The sequence below is a fragment of the Phyllobates terribilis genome, unplaced genomic scaffold (genome assembly GCF_046119375.1).
Source record: "Phyllobates terribilis strain yellow unplaced genomic scaffold, ASM4611937v1 Scaffold_4__5_contigs__length_816908805, whole genome shotgun sequence".
NCBI lineage: Eukaryota > Metazoa > Chordata > Amphibia > Anura > Dendrobatidae > Phyllobates > Phyllobates terribilis.
The window spans coordinates 81,344,887-81,359,413 of NW_027362764.1; positions in this window are offsets into that span (position 1 = coordinate 81,344,887).

Below are 14,527 nucleotides of genomic sequence, written 5' to 3' on the forward strand. Positions count from 1 at the left end.
GGTCGACAGGATGGCGTATGCACAGCTGCAAACCTCTGAAGGACCCTGCATCTTGTTGTTCGGGGGACGTTGGAGGCACAAGCAGCTTCAAAAACTTGTCTGCTGCTATGACAAGGCTTTTTTGCCGCTGCTCTTTCAACCTGACGTAATTGCCTGTAGGAAAGAGTCCTCAATTTGCCCTTATCAGCACGCACACGTGTGTACTGTGAATCAGCTACATACTTCTTGATTGCCAAGACACTTCATCCTGATCATCGCACAATGTTGATTGTAGTCATGCCTTGACATAGGAAACTCCACAATTTGTTGCTTCTCAGCAGCCGACACATCCTTTTTCTTTCCCATTTTGGCAGAAAATGTAGGCTGCTTAATAATGTGAGAGAGCCTTCTTAAGTAGTCTTGCCTTTCATTGGACACACCTGCCAAACTAATTAGCACAGGTGTCTGCAATTGCTTACAGTGATATAAAGAGCCCTGACACACATCACCATCAATGAGTTTAACTGACAAACAAACAAATTCTTCCCTTATCACTCCTAAACACTTTTTGCATAATAATTTGGAACGCGGTGTACATGTGCTTTCCCACAAAACACCAGTGGTTCACGTAGTGAATCTTACAGTTCTAACTTGCCAACCGTGGTCTGTATGGAATTGTTCAATAAAGGGCCCAAAATTAAGATAACATAGATGGGAGAGGTCTCTATGAATAGGAATTCCTAAGTATTTGATACCCTGTGAGGGCCAGGCAAAGGGAAAGTTGGACTGGATGGAATCCTATATGGATTTAGGGAGGGAGACATCGAGGGCCTCAGACTTCGCTGCATTGATTTTAAAATTTTACCATGTAACAAAGTGATCTATTTCAGCCATAACAGCAGGGATGGATATATGTGATTGAGTGATATATACTAGGACATCATCAGCAAATAGAGAGCACTTGTACTCGGTGCCTCCCACCTCAATCCACCTAATATTGGGGTTATGGCGAATTGATGAGAGCAGGTGCTCCGTCACTAGGATGTATAAGAGAGGGGACAGAGGACATCCCTGCCTTGTCCCATTGGTGATTGCGAAAGGTGATGAAAATGTTCTGACGCACCCCCTGGGCCTTGGGACACCCGGAGCCGGACCCTTTTTGGTGGATGCTGGTGGTTGTAGTCTTCGTGGCGGCGATCCGGTTCCGTGGCTCAGGGCGGTCAAACCAGTGGCGGAACTATTTATGTGGTTTTGATGTTTAAATGTCCGACTACGCCACCCGTGGATTGCGGTCAGAGTGAACCGCCGCTACAGGGCAGACCGCTAAGGCTGGTGTTGTGGGTGCAGCAGAGCGTAGCATAACTCCCCACGGGAGGAGTATAGCCTCAGGGCAGTGTATGCGGAGGATGGGGGTGATGGTGCAGGGCAGCAGCAGTAACGACACGGAGTCAGTGATGCAGTTCAGGGCCTTTACTCACAGTTCTTATTATCCAGACCACGTCTGCAGGTAACGGCTGCCCACATCGTACTGTGCTCACCAGGTGAGGGGCTCAGACAACTCCCAGATAACTTTGGAGCGCTTCACAGGACCCCCTTTGTGTGTCCTTTGTCTGGCCTTTCTTACCAACACTTCTGTCCGGCTGCCTCGGGCCTCCTCTTGGTAAACTTGGCGCCAGTTTCCCTGACCCTATGTGGTGCCTTCCTAGCGGGTGGAGCAAGGGGCTGCGCCACATAAAATGTCAGAGCCTCCGGTTTCTAGCTGAGGGTCGTTTCCTGCCTCCACTAGTTCGGGGACCGGTCTCCCCCTTTGGCCTGACCCCTCCACGCAGGTGGATTCGGGCGTGCGGTGGCGACTCGCCCGTCCGCACCCCTGGGATCCCTTCATTCCTCGTTCCTGGAGCCTTCTCCGCTCCTCTTCCTTCCTTCTCCCTCTTGCAGGCCTGGGCCTCTGTTACTAGGCCCGCCTCCGGAGCAGAGCTCATGCAGAGCCCCTGCTCCCTGCCACTTCTGCTCAGACTTCTCTGCACTGAACTAAGATGGTGCCCACCTTTTATACTCCCTTCTCAATGCACCCAGGAACTGCTTCCTCCCTGCTCCTGCACTACAGGGTTCCCCTTCCTCAGTGTTCCCTCCCCCCACTCCAGCCAGGGACAGGGACTGTCGTGCCCATCTCAGGGGCATATTGGTCGCCCTGCCCCACGGCAATGTGGTGTAATGCATGCAGGTTTCGGGTCCTGATCCACACTCCATCCTTACCTGAGAGTGACATATCACACCTCTGGGTGAGGTGCAATACGTCTGTAGCAACCGAGCCCTCAGGGTGCTACAGTTCCATTTATCTTCAGCCTAGGTGACGTATTGCGATACAGGGCCGTGATTTTGGCTATAAAAGGGTCCCCTAGACCCCTACCCCAAGCTCTTTAAGAGAATCATATATGGCGTGCCAGGAGACTCTATGGAATGCTTTCTCAGCATCCAACGAGAGTATCTAATTACAAATTTTTAACTGCATCTAGCCCAGGAAATACTTTGTGCCTAGTAGCAGTGTCTGGTAGTCAGCGGATTATCCCGGCTGTTAAGCAAGCTACACCACCTGTAGTTTAGACACTTAATTTTTTCAAAGGAAATGCTTCGGGACCATGGGATACTTAGTGAAGAGCATCAGGAGGCACCCCAAGGCATAGGGGCTGGGACTGGCAGTAGGATGCCTTGCGGTGGACAGCCGAGCTCGATCCTTATAAAAGCTTTTTAACTGCAGCAGCTTTAGTGGACGCTACTGGAGCTGGAATTACCGCGGCTGCTGGCATGAGACTTGCCCTCCAATAGATCCTTGTAAATGGATTTAAAGTGTATTCATTCAAATTAGAGAGACAATTTAAATTAAAAAGCTTAGAGCTGCCTCCACCACAGGGGGGCTCGCTCGACCCACCAGCGGACAGGCACCAGTATTGGGAGAGGGGGGCTGGCCGTCAGGGTTCACCGCGGCTCTGGCACAAACCCGGCGACACGGAGGTGGCACGGGCAGGAGCGGACTGGCCGTGTCGGCTTCTCACTTTTTGGATTTTAGAAGGGCATGACATGCCTATATCTGTGTCTCCCCCTCCTTTTACTCCTCCACCTCTTTTATTTTCGCATGACTATATGTACTTGTCACTTTTCCATGTGTTAGTTATGTCTTCTGAGCAGTTTGTCAGCTTTTGGACACCTTTGAAGGTGTTTTCTATGTGTTTCTATGTGTTTTTGTTTGCCTGCCATTGGTTTTAACGGTGTTCGAAGGTGTTCGACGAACAGTTCGACGAACAGTTCGGCGAACACACGGGTGTTCGACGAACCGAACCGAACTCGAACACTACGGGGGTGGCTCAACACTAGTGTTGGGTATCCAAGCTGGACATGTAGCATGAACTGTCTCTGTACGCCTTGGAGGTCATGGCCGCTAGCGTTTTGTCAGAGATGGTTTTTAGTGCTGCCTGGGGAACTATAACTGATATAACTGATAGGTGCATCCGCCTGTCAACTGACATTGCTGACAGGCTGATTCTTATCAAAATGAGCAAGAGCTGGATTGGGCCAGACTTCTCAACACCATCGGATGATAGAATCGGAACATAAACTCAAATCCAGTGGTTTTTTTGGGGGAATATATTCCTATGCAACCCTTCAGACCCAGACAGGCTTCAGGAATTCTTCTATTTTATGCCCTCCTCTTTCTCCTTATCCTCCACACCATATCACCAGGGTGACTATCATGCCATGCCCACATAATTTTTTAAGGGTGTTTCTGATTACAGCAGAGTGAATATTTCAATATTTGTTTCGGATGTATTTGTCGAATATTGGCCGAACATTGCCATACGCTATTGGATTCAATGCGCACAAAACCAAACGCATACACAACACCTTTAAACGAGCCCAAAAGCTGCCTAAACACATCAAATTAGGGGCAGAAACCAGGAAACTGCCATCAATTGACCCAGGGTACAAGTAGTATAATTAAATTATTTATTATTATAGCGCCATTTATTCCATGGCGCTTTAAATGTGAAAAGAGGTCACTGACTGGTACAAGAGGAAAGAGGACCCTGCCCGTGAGGGCGCACAAACAGTCTATAAGTGATGGGTGAGGATTAGTGATGAGTGTTGAGTGATACCTTCCGTCATCAGGAAATATCGGATCGGATTGTATCGGGCCAATACTCAAAAAGTATCGGATATCGCCGATTCCGATACCGGAAACCAATGCAAGTCAATGGGACACAAATATCAGAATGAAAATAAACCCTTTCTTTCCTTGTAGGTTAATTCTACATGAAGGAAAACAACTAACAATAATGTAGAATGTATTGGGGAGGTGGTTGCCCAAATCGATGGGAACAGTGCTCACAGTGAAACATGAAAAGCCGGCAATTCAGCAGCGGCATACACCGGTACCCGACAATTTAGAACAGAAAGAATAGAGCTTCACACATAGATTAGATAGATAGAAACATGTCAGCCACATATATAAGAAGTACAGTGACAGTGTTGCTTACTGTACTTGTCATTTAGTGTAAAGGATTTATTTTAAAAAATAATAGTGTTTTCGTACACCGTCTCTTTAAAAAAGCCTGCCGGCAATTCAGCAGCGGTACCCGACAATTTAGAACAGAAAGATAGAGCATCACACATAGATTAGATAGATAGAAACATGTCAGTCATATATATAAGAAGTACAGTGACAGTGCTGCTTACTGTACTTGTCATTTAGTGTTAAAATAAAGGATTTATTAAAAAAAAATTGGCGTGGGGTTCCCCGTAATTATAGTCTCTAGCTGAGGTTAAACAGACGGCTGGGACAGATGTTTGAAGCCAGGGAAGGGGGTAATACCCACAGAGCTTCCCAGGCTACTAATATCAGTCCCCAGCTGAATACCTAGCCTTTACTAGCTATTAAAATGGGGACCCCCCCCCAAAAAATGATGTGGGGTTCCCCCTATTTTAATAGCTAGCAAAGGCTAGGCAGACAGCTGGGGGCTGATATTAATAGCCCAGGAAGGGTGCCATGAATATTGGCCCCCTCCCAGGCTAGAAACACCAGCCGTCAGCCGCCCCAGAAATGGCGCATCCATACGATGCGCCAATTCTGGCACTTAGCCTCGCTCTTCCCACTGCCCTGTAGCGGTGGCAGTGGGGTAATAGGGCTGGGGTTGATGTCAGCTTATAATGCCAGCTGACATCAAGCCCAGGCTAGTAATGGAGATGTGTCTATAAGACACCCCCATTACTAACCCCATAGTCAAAGGTAAAAAAAACACAAACACCCAGAATAAAGTCCTTTAATTGAAATAAACACACAATTCTTTATTGTTCTAAATTAAACCATACTTACCATCACGCCCATTCCAGCTGAAGCCAACGATCTCCTGCAATAAAAGAAAAATAATAAAGCAACATCATCCTTACCTTTCCATGGTTCCCACGACAGCTTCAGCTCTGCTACATTCACATGACAGGCTGGATCGCTGCAGAAAGCTGCCATCCAGCTTGCCATGCCGCAGACACTGAGAAGCATAGGCATGCTTGCGCTCCTCAGTGTCTGGCTGTGACGGCATCCAGATGAGCCGAGTTCATGTCCAATGAACTCAGCTCACCTCATGCACGTCACTGACAGCGTGGGAAAATTCTCCTGCTGAAGCGCTGAGTGCAGGAGCATTTTCCCACGCTGTCAGTGATGTGCATGAGGTGAGCTCATGTTCAATGAACTCAGCTCACCTCATGCACGTCACTGACAGCGTGGGAAAATTCTCCTGCACTCAGCGCTTCAGCGTGAGAATTTTCCCACGCTGTGTGTTTATTTCAATTAAAGGATTTTATTCTGGGTGTTTGTGTTATTTTTTAACTTTGACTATGGGGTTAGTAATGGGGGTGTCTTATAGACGCCTCTCCATTACTAACCTGGGCTTGATGTCAGCTGGCATTATAAGCTGACATCAACCCCAGCCCTATTACCCCACTGCCACCGCTACAGGGCAGTGGGAAGAGAGAGGCTAAGTGCCAGAATTGGCGCATCCTATGGATGCGCCATTTCTGGGGCGGCTGACGGCTGGTGTTTCTAGCCAGGGAGGAGGCCAATATTCATGGCACCCTTCCTGAGCTATTAATATCAGCCCCCAGCTGTCTGCCTAGCATTTGCTAGCTATTAAAATAGGGGGAACCCCACGTAATTTTTTTGGGGGTCCCCATTTTAATAGCTAGTAAAGGCTAGGTATTCAGCTGGGGGCTGATATCAGTAGCCTGGGAAGCTCCGTGGGTATTACCCCCTTCCCAGGCTTCAAACATCTGCCCCAGCCGTCTGCTTAACCTCCGCTAGAGCCTAAAATTACCGGGAACCCCACGCCAATTTTTTTTTAAATAAATCCTTTATTTTAACACTAAATGACAAGTACAGTAATCAACACTGTCACTGTACTTCATATATATGTGACTGACATGTTTCTATCTATCTAATCTATGTGTGATCCTCTATTCTTTCTGTTGTAAATTGTCGGGTACCGCTGCTGAATTGCCGGCCGGCTTTTTTAAAGAGACGGTGCATGAAAACACTATTATTTTTTTAAATAAATCCTTTACACTAAATGACAAGTACAGTAAGCAACACTGTCACTGTACTTCATATATATATATGTGACTGACATGTTTTTATCTATCTAATCAATGTGTGATGCTCTATTCCTTCTATTCTAAATTGTCGGGTACCGCTGCTGAAATGCCGGCCGGCTTTTTTTAAGAGACGGTGCACGAAAACACTATTGTTTTTTTTAATAAATCCTTTACACTAAATGACAAGTACAGTAAGCTGAGCGCTGCCATCCAGCTTGTCATCCTTCAGAGACACGGCAGGGCGCAGGCATTATGGGAACTTCCGATTCCGGTATTCGATATTGTAAAAGTATCGGAACTCAGTATCGGAACTCCGATACCGCGAATATCGGTCGATACCCGATATTTCAGTAACGGAATGCTCAACACTATGAACGAACCAATGACTGTTCGGGTTTGGCTAATTGAGCTGAACAGTTTATTAAAAGTTCAGTTTCGGGTACCAGAACAGTATACGAACCCGAACACAGGCCCCATTCATGTGAATGGGGGAGCCGAATATTTATATATATTTTACTTTCATTGCAGGTGACAATGTCTTCAACTGGAATGTGCATGATGGTATGTATGGTTTAATATAGAACGTTAAAGGTGTCTGTCTTTATTTCAATTAAAATATTTTATTCTGGGTGTGGGTGTCTTTATTTTACTTTTCACCATCACTATGGGGTAGATAGATATAAATAGATAGATATAAATATGTGAGATATATAATCAGTGCTTTGCGTGTGTACTTTATTGTTCATGTTATTTATTAATAAATGGTGAAATTTCTGGAAAAAAAAACGGCGTGAGGTCCCTCATAATTTTATTAACCAGCATAAGGAAAGCAGACAGCTGAGGCTGATGTTTTTAGGTTGGGAAGGGGGTAATACCCATGGAGCTTCCCAGGCTACTAATATCAGCCCCCAGCTGTATACTTAGCTTTTACTGGCTATTAAAATGGAGGACCCCCCTAAAAATTTACATGGGTTCCCCTATTTTAACAGCCAGCAAGGGGAGCTGATATTAATAGCCTAGGAAGGGGCCATGAATATTTCCCCCCTCCGAGGCTAGAAACAGGAGCCCTCAGCCGCCCCAGAAATGGCGCATCCATAGGATGCGCCAATTCTGGCACTTAGCCTCGCTCTGCCCACTGCCCTGTAGCGGTAGCAGTGGGGTTATAGGGTTTGGGTTGATGTCAGCTTATAAGGCAACTATAAAACGCCCCATTACTAACCCCAGAGTGAGAGTGAGATGTAAAATAAAAACACCAACACTATGAAAAAAAAAATATTTTAATTGAAATAAACACAGACACCTTTAACCCCTTTACCCCCGAGGGTGGTTTGCACGTTAATGACCAGGCCAATTTTTACAATTCTAACCACTGTCAATTTATGAGGTAATTACTCTGGAACGCTTCAATGGATGCCGCTGATTCTGAGATTTTTTTTTCGTGACATACTGTACTTCATGGTAGTGGTAAAAAATTTTTCGATATCACTTGCGTTTATTTGTGAAAAAATCGGAAATTTGACGAAAATTTTGAAAATTTCGCAATTTTAAAAATTTTAATTTTCATGCCCTTACATCAGAGAGATATGTTACATAAAATAGTTAATAAATAACATTTCCCACATGTCTACTTTACATCAGCACAATTTTGGAACTAAATTTTTTTTTTAGCAGGAAGCTATAAGGGTTAAAAGTTGACCAGCGATTTCTAATTTTTCCAACATAATTTACAAAACCATTTCTTTAGGGACCACATCACATTTGACAGGACTTTGAGGGGCCTTTATTACAGAAAATGCCCAAAAGTGACACCATTCTAAAAACTGCACCCCTCAAGGTGCTCAAAACCACATTCAAGAAGTTTATTAACCCTTCAGGTTCTTCACAGGAATATTTGTAATGTGGAAGAAAAAAATGAACATTTAACTTTTTTCACAAAAATGTTACTTTAGACCCACATTTTTTTATTTTCACGGGGGTAACAGGAAAAAATGGACCCCAAAATTTCCCCTGAGCATGCAGATACCCCATATGTGAGGAAAAAACACTGTTTGGGCGCATGGCAGGGCTCAGAAGGGAAGGAGTGCCATTTGACTTTTTGAATGTAAAATTTGCTTGAATAATTAGCGGACACCATGTTGCGTTTGGGGAGCCCCTGATGTGCCTAAACAGTGGAAACCCCCCACAAGTGACACCATTTTAAAAACTAGACCCCTTAGGGAACTTATCTAGATGTGTGGTGAGCACCTTGAACCCCCAGGTGCTTCACAGAAGATTATAACATTGAACCGTAAAAATAAAATTTTCACATTTTTTCAACAAAAATGTTTTTCAGCCCCCAATTTTGCATTTTCATAACGGTAACAGGAGAAATTGCACCATGCAATTTGTTGTGCAATTTCTCCTGTGTAAGAAGATACCCCATATGTGGGGTAAAACCACTGTTTGGGCACACGGCACGGTTCGGAAAGGAAGGAGCACCATTTGACTTTTTAAATGTAAAATTTGCTTGAATAATTAGCATTTGGGAGTCCCTGATGTGCCTAAATAGTGGAAACCACCCCACCCCCTCCCCCCAATGACTCCATTTTGGAACTAAACCCCTCAAGGAATTTATCAAGGGGTATAGTGAACATTTTGAATATTGAATAAGTTGTCATTAGTCTTGAGCGCAAGTGCTCGCTATTTGAGTTTGCATTGGGTGCTTGGGTATGCACCAAGTATCCCGGGTGCTCAAGTGACATGCTCGTGTCCCTACCCTGCATGTTTCACTGTTATTAGATACTCAAAAAAAAACATGCGGGGATCGCTCGTGAATGGCAGGCAATCCCCACAAGTTTTTTTTGGCTATATAACAGCTGCAAAACATTTGGGGCGGAGACTCGAGCATGTCACTCGAGCACCCGCTATACTCGGTGCATACCCGAGCACCCGATGCAAACTCAAATAGCGAGTTCTTGTGCTCAACATTAGTCACCATATCGTCGTCATTTTTTTTTTATTACTTCTGAAAAAATCCCAACCCCAACCCTAATCTTAGCCAAACCCTAACCCTTGCCCAACCCTTGCCCAACTCTAACTCTAGCCTAACACTAACCTTAGCCTAACCCTAGCCCAACCCTAACCCAATCCCAACCCTAACCCTAGCCCAACCCTAACCCTAGCCCAACCCTAACCCTAGCCCTTCTCTAACCGTAGCCCAACCCTAGCCCAACCCTAGCACAACTCTAACAGTAGCCCAACCCTAACAGTATCTCAACCCTACCGTAGCCCAACCCTAACCATAGCACAACCCTAGCCCAACCCCAACCCTGGCCCAACCCCAACCCTAACCCTAGCACAACCCTAACCCTAGCACAACCCTAACCCTAAAGTTTATTTTTTACGCTCCTTGTGCGGTATAAGTGATTAGACGTCTTTATTCTTCGGGTCAGTGCAATTACAGTGATGCCAGATTCCTATCGGGTTTTTATGATTGACAGCTGTCACACACTAAAAGACGCATTTTTTTGCAAAGACTAGTTTTTACATCGCCATATTTTGAGAGCTATAATTTTTCCATATTTCGGCCGACTGAGTCATGTGATGGCTTGTTTTTTTGCGGGACAAGTTGATGTTTTTATTGGTACCATTTTCAGGCACGTGACATTTTTTGATCGCTTTCTATTATGATTTTTAGAAGACAGAATAAACAAAAACCAACAATTCAGAAATTGTTTTTTTTTTATTTTTATTTTTTATGCCATTCTGCGTGTGGTAAAATTTATAAGGTAACTTTATTCTTCGGGTCAGTACATTTACAGCAGTACTACATTTATATATTTTTTTTATATTTTCGCGCTTTCACACAATAAAAACTATTTTATAGAAAAAAGAATTGTTTTTGCATCGCTTTATTCTGAGAGCTATAACTTTTTTATTTTTCTGCCGTTGGAGCTGTATGGCAGCTTGTTTTTTGTGGGACAAGATGACATTTTCAGCGGTACCATTTTTATTTACATTTGTCTTTTTGATCGCGTTTTATTCTATTTTTTGTTTGGCAGCATGATGATAAAACATTGTTTTATGTTTCGTTTTGTTATTTTATTTTTTTACCGTGTTCACTAAAGGGGTTAACTAGTGAGACAGTTTTATAGGTCAGGTCATTCCGGATTTGGCGATACCAAATATGTGTAATTTTAATGGTTTATTTTTTTTTTAGAAGATTATTTATTTATGGGTACAATATATTTTTATTTATTTTTTTATTATTTTAATTTATTTTAAATATTTTTTTTAATTTTTAAAATTTTTTTTTCACCTTCTGACATTTTTTTTACTTTTTCACATTGTCCCACTATGGGATTTTCACTTTTTGCAGCCTGATTGGCTGCATGGCATAGAGAGCAGAAGCTCCCTATGCTCCCTATGCCATGCGGCCTGTCAGCGCTGCACAGGGAGAAGTTACTTTGGTCGTGCACTGCGCATGACCAAAGCAACTTCCTGCCTCCTGGTGTCCCGGATGTTGTCATAATGATGTCGTGTAACCATGGCAACATCCGGGACCGGACTCAGACGCCGCGGGACGCCCGCAGAGAAGGTAAGTATAGCGCTTACCTCCTCTTGCCACCGGAATGTTGCGATCAATTTCGATCACAGCATTTCAGGGGTTAACATGCAGGGAACGGTGCGGGACCGCTCCCTGCACATAGTACCGGGTGTCAGCTGTAACAATTAGCTGACACCCGGCGGCGATCTCGAAATCACCAGGGCATATTAATACGTATCAGGCCCGTAAGGCCCAGGGCACAGATACATATTAATACGCCCTGGGCCAGAAAGGGGTTAATGTTCTAAATTAAACCATACTTACCATCACACCCATTCCAGCTGAAGCCAATGTGCCCTGCAATGAAAGTAAAATAATAAAGCAACCTCATCCTTAACTTTCCATGGTTCCCACGATGTGTCGAGCTCTGCTACATCTATATGGCAGGCTGGACGTGACTATCCAGCCTGCCATCCTGTAGAGACACTGAGGAGCGCAAGCCCATGCTACTGCTCCCATCCAGCAGTGCCTGCGCTCGCTATTTCCTATGGCAGCAGGCGCCATCTGATGGTGGTAGTAGTACCATCAGCTGGCCCCTATGACCCGCGGTAAGCTATTTACCGCAGGTCATTGTCACAGCTGTGGGATCAATCTGCGTGGTTAAGGAATGTGCGGATCTGGGAGATATTTTTGAGCTGGAGTCGGCAGGAAGTGGAAGGGGATTGGAGATGACGCGCCCCCAGGGCAGTGGGGAACTCGGTGTCCGGGCCTATGGATGCTGGGGGGAAAATATGTCACAGTGGCTGGCCCGGTCCGTGGCCCAAGGCGGTCAACAAAAAAGGGGGGGATGGTTTATATGGGATTTGTAGTTTGATCGTGACGCCACCTGTGGTTTCTGGTAATTTGTACCAGCGCTGCTGCAGACCTCTGAGGCAGTTGATAGGCAGCTAGGATGGAACAGCTCCCCACAGGTGGAGCGGGCCTCAGGGCAGTGTAGAATTTGATGGTGGGTGGTGATGCTGGGGCTTGTAGTGCAGTCGGGATGGCACAGCTGAAATAACTGACGGAGGCAGTGGAGTGCAGTGATCCGAGTTTTACTCACAGTTCTTGTTCAAGGTTCTCAGGTACACTGTACGGGTGTCCGCCTCTGCGTCGCACTGCGTCTACCAGACCAGGGGTTCAGCACTTTCTCAGATATATCAGGAGTGCTTGACAGAACCCTGCGTTATTTATGTTCCTTACTAGACCGACTTCTCACGCTGGGTCTTCTCCCTCCTGCCCTGCGCTTCCCCACACTCAGTCCCGATCGGGTGCTCTGAAGTCCCTCTGGGCAACCTGGAGTTCCTGGACCTACTTGATGCCCTTCACGGTGACTAGGGTGAGACTGTGGCAACTGCACCATGAAAGTGCAGAAGCCTCCGGTTTTTCCAGCCGAGACCTGGAGTAACATGTCTGGTCCAGGGGCCGGTCCCCTTCTTGCCTGATCCCTCTGACACCTGGCAGATTCGGGGCGTATGGGTGCCGTCCTGCACTCACCGTACCCCCTGGGATCCCTTCTATAAAACGGAGCCTTTCTCCACTGCTCCCCTCCAGGGCCTCTATTACGAGGCCCCACTTATGGAGCAGAGCTCCTCTCCTTTCACTGAATCCACACTGACTAGCCTGCCACCCTAAGATGGCTTCCCTTTTTATACCTCCTACCATGGTGCTCCCCTACTCTACATCCTCCACCCACATCCACTACTGGTTCTGCAGCGCCCCGAGGGTTCGGCCGCTACAGGGGTATTGCACCTCAAACCAGAGGTGTGATATTCCACTCCCGGGTAAGGATGGAATGTGGACAGGGCTCAGTTAGCTGCATACAGCACACACACCCCATTTCCGAGGGACAGCTCAACGGTGCTCCCACTAGATAGAAGTGCAGGCACGACCGACTATGTCCCTGGCTGGAGTGGGGAGGGGGGTGGAATACCCAGTGCTGTAGGGGCAGATAGGGGTTGGAAGGAGCCCATTGGTTGCTGGTCACCTGGGCTCATGGTCAGAGGGAGGTATAAAAGGTGGGCACCATCTTAGAACAGTGTTCAGTGAGAGAAGGAGTGCAGCCAGAGAGGGCTGACAGGGAGCTGTGGCTCAGTCTGGGCCCAGTTCCATGAGGCAGGCCTAGGGTGAAGGCCGGAGCCAGAAGAAAGGAACAGAAGCAGAAAGGAACAGGAAAGAAGGAGAAGAGACAGAGAAACAGAAGGGCTCAGGAACAAGAAGGTGGAAGGGACCCTAAGAACCCACGAGAATCCAGGGTGAAGGGTCAGGCAGATTAAGGGTACCGGATCCCAAGTTGGTGGAGGAGAAACAACCCTCAGCCAAAGACCAGAGGCTGTGACCATTTATTGGTGCAGCACCTCATCAAACCTGCTAGGAAGGCACCATAAAGGACAGCGGGGAACGGGGCCCACGTTTACCCGCGCAAGTCCGCGGCAGCTGGACAAAAGTGGGTCACTGGTGAGGCAGGCCAGAGAAAGGAAAGAAGGGGGTCCTGTGCCATATTCCTGAATTGCCTGGGAGTTGACCGAGCCCCTCACCTGGTGGACGCAGCATGGCTCGGGCAGTCATTGCCAGCTGAAGTGACATGGATATTAACTGTGAGTAAAGACCCTGGACTGCAGTACGTTGTCTGAGTGCTTTTTCGCTCCTCCGGCACTACCGGTACTGGGACTCTCACCACCATCACTCCCACCATCCACTACACTGCCCTGGGGCCGCACTCTTCCCGTGGGGAGTCACACCATCCCAGCTGCATACATTATCAGACCTAGCGGACTGCCTTGCAGTGGCGGTTCCTAATAACCGCAATCCACGGGTGGCGTAGTCGGACATTATCTAAAGTACAGCAGCAGACTACCATTGGTCTGACCACCCTGAGCCGCGGGACCGGGCCGCCACTACTACTCCCAGCGTCTCCCTATTGCCCTGTTCCGCGTGCCCCACGGCCCAGGGTGTGAGTCAGCTTCCCCTCTCTTTGGTTCCCTCCACTCCAGCCAGGGACATGGCTCAGCAGGAACGCATCTTGCCATTCCAGTCGGCATGGAGTAGTGTAGTGTTGAATGCGGGTGTTGGGGTTCCGGGCAGCACTCCCTCCTTACCCGAGAGAAGGAGACACCACAACTCTGGGTGAGGTGCAGTACCTCTGCGGCGACTGAACCCTCAGGGGCACCACAGATACACTACCGTTCAAAAGTTTGGGGTCACCCAGACAATTTTGTTTTTCCCATGAAAACTCATACTTTTATTTATCAAATGAGCTGCAAAATTATTAGAAAATATAGTCCAGACATTGACAAGGTTAGAAATAATGATTTTTATTTGAAAGAATAATTTTTTCCTTCAAAC